Source organism: Urocitellus parryii, chromosome 3 (genome assembly GCF_045843805.1).
Source record: "Urocitellus parryii isolate mUroPar1 chromosome 3, mUroPar1.hap1, whole genome shotgun sequence".
In the NCBI taxonomy this organism is placed as follows: Eukaryota; Metazoa; Chordata; class Mammalia; order Rodentia; family Sciuridae; genus Urocitellus; species Urocitellus parryii.
The window spans coordinates 209,420,328-209,423,658 of record NC_135533.1 but is presented as its reverse complement, the minus strand read 5'-3'; positions in this window follow the sequence as shown (position 1 = coordinate 209,423,658).

Here is a 3,331-nt window from a genome sequence, read left to right as displayed (position 1 = left end):
CCGTTTCCCTCACCGGGGCAACTGTTGCTACCCACCCTACTTACGTCACGCGTAGGGGCGGGGCCCAGAGTGATTGGCGGTGCCGGGAGAAGTGATTGGACGGCGCCAGGCCCTTAAGATACGCTATTGGCCCCTGGCCACGCTATTCAACGCCCTCTTGACTTCCCGGCGCTCTGATTTATCAGTATGAACGTCCCTCAAAGGAAACTGAACCCTTAAAGGCAGCGGAGCCCGTCACTCCCGCAAGGAAGCAGCGGGCTAAGAATAAAGGGGTGGGATCTGTGAAGACGGGATTGGGTTGAGGCTATAAAACTTGCCTTCTGGTTCGACTAAAGGGATGTCGATCTAGCCCAAAGGTTTGCCGCGCTCTCTGGTTGGAAGACGTGCGCGTGCGCAACCCGCAAGGCCAGTTGGGAGTTGTAGTCCTCTCTTACGAACTTCAAATGACTTCCCAAATCAAAAAGGCGAAAAAGGAAAGATTTCCTTCGTACTTCTCGCTTTCACTGTGGGCGAGTTTCTAGCTTCTCACACTGACGTCATGAGAGGAATGCGGTGACGCACGCCGCCCTCTGTGACGTCAGCGGCGGAGGCTGGGCTCGGGGTTCGATGACGTCACGGGCGCTCTTCCCCACTGTCCCTTGCCCTGAGAGGGTGGCGTGGAAGTGCACAGCACAGGCCGGGTTCGATCTCGGGTCCCAGACTCCGAGCGACCCACTCCTCCGCCCGGGTCGGCCCTTGGGAGCCACCGCCGCGCCCTCTCCGGCCTCCCCGCCCCATCGGGCCGGGAAAGGTCACCGCTGGCCGGGCGACCGCGGCTATCTCCGCCACTCAGGCGGCGCGGCCGCCCCGGGAAAGGTCTCCCCAAGGCGGGGGACTTAATTAGCTGTTCCTACCGCGGGCGATAAGCAAAGGTCAGCGCCCAGCCTCTCCCCGAGAAGCTCGCGCCGCCCGCGAGGGCTCCACTCAGGGTCCCCAACCCGCCTGGACGCGGTGCCTCGCTTTCCCCAGGAGACAGGCGCGAGGAGAAGTTGGACCGGCCGAGCCCGGGCCAGGGTGAGCGCCTCCGCTGCAGAAACTTAATATTCTAATGCAGTATGTTTTCAATATCAGAAGTAATGGAAATTAATCCACGATGAGCCAAATACCAAAATGTTAAAGAAAGGCAGGACCCCTCGGCCCTGGGAGTAGGCCAGAGGTGAGTCTTGCAAGCACAGGATCGGATCTTGTCTTTGACTTTTTTATTTTTTTTTTTAAACCCGGTTGCTGGGGATTTAACCCACATCCTGACTCGCCCAGGCAGGCTCTCCACCACTGAGTTATCTGCCCCCAGCCCTGTCTGTGTGAGTCTCTGTGTGTGTGTGTTTTTCACGATTTTTCTAAATGAGTAGATTATAGCTGCTCTTACCACAGGAGTGAAAAATGAATATGCTAATTTATGATATAATGAATATGTTAATTTGTTCCTGTATAGTAACCATCTTAGTATACTATCTATGAATCTCATGCAGTTTTTTTGGCTTGGTTTTCTTGCTGGGGAGGTGTTCTGTTTTTGTTTTGTTTTTGTAGCAGCCCAGGGTTGCTCTACCGTCTAACTACAACACTCTTTGTTAATTACACCCACTTTGTATTTTATTTTGAGACAGGGTCTCACTAAGTTACCCAAGCCAGCCTCTAATCCCCCTTCCTCAACTTCCTGAGTGGGTGGATTGATTAGTGTATCTTACAGCATCATGTTGCGTATTACAAATACACAATAAAATTTATTTTTATAAGATTTTAATTCTTATTTTGGGGTGTTGGAAATTGAACCCAAGACCTCACACACTGCTGTTCTACCACTAAACTGCACTGCACTCCCAAGCCAGATCGTTTTCGATCTATTTTGATCCTCATAATTTTTAGTTTTGCATATATTTTTGTTCTCTTAATATCGATTATCTTGATGACTCAGTTTTTTGGCACCTCCTTGAATTTTATACCCCCATCCCCCTGAAGGTAGAGGAGGGAGGAAAATGCTAAGAGCTTGGAGATTTTAAGTCCAGCTCTGCCGTGTAACATTGAGAAAGTGGCTCCACCTCTCTGAGTGTCTGTTTGCTTGGTCAACCAACATTATACTGCTCTGTGCAAGGCCCTGGGTGGTAAAAGTGAAGAAAACAGAGAAGTCTGTTGCTTTGCATTCTAGTAAGAGAGACACAATAAACAATGAGATTAATTAATAAGACAGGTCCACACAGGCCTCAAGAGCACCATAAGAAGGTGGAGAGAAGAAAAAAAATAAAAATCACAGCCGATGACCTCTGAGCAGTGCTCCAGAGTTCGCCTGAGTGGTCAGGAAGAGCAAACCCAGGAGACCAGCTGGATGGAGCTGCCGAGGAAAGGCTGTCGGGGGGGAAGGTCTGGCGAAAGCCTCTGGCAGGGAGAGCGGGAGTTAAGGGTGGCCGCCTGCAGCCCAGCCAAGTGCAGCCTTGCCCCCACTTGACAGGTGAGCAAACAGAGGCTGGGGAGGGGGGAGCTCTCCCCAGGATCCTCCCACTGGAGGCCCAGCGCCCAGGCAGCCTGCCTCCCTTCTGGGGACTTTCCTGTGCCCTGGGTGTGACCCCAAATAGGAGGGGAAAGCAGCAGCCCCAGTCTGCCTGGAAATGCCAGCTGAGCCTTCGCCCCGACAGTTCCCCCAAGAATTGGCGACTCTTCCAGGAAGGAGGCGCCCAGGAGTGACCCCTCAGCCCCAGCAGCTGCTTCTGGGGAAGGGTTCAGGGTCCCTGGACCAGCCACGGGGGCTTTGTTGTCAGGGAGGGAACTTAGAAGCCCTGTTTTTACATCCCATTCCACCTGCAGAAGTCCCTGAACCCAAGATGGGCACAGCCAGGCCCCAAGAGCATTTCCTCCGACAACAAGATTTCTTGTAGCCAGAGTGGCCCATGCCTACGATCCCAGCTGCTCCCGAGCCTGGGAAACTTAGCAAGACCCCGTCTCAAAAGTAAAAAATTAAAAGGGCTGGGGATGTGGCTCGTGGTAGAGCGCTTTCCTAGCAAGGCCCTGGGGGACAGGGAGGAGAAAAGATTCCTTGTAAGTCCCATGGTAGGGAATGCTAGGTGGGAGCTTCCAACAATCTTTGTTTTATCTGATGGTGGCCTAAGTACAGAGGTATAAAATCATGAATTCTCCATCCTTGATCTGTGTGCATGTTGTACCTCCACTCCAGAGTCAAAACTCCAACATGCATGGACACCGTGGCCCACGCCTGTAATCACAGCGACGCGGGAGGCTGAGGCAGGAGGATCACAAGTTCAAAGCCAGCCTCAGCAACTTAGCCAGGTCCAAGCCACTTAGC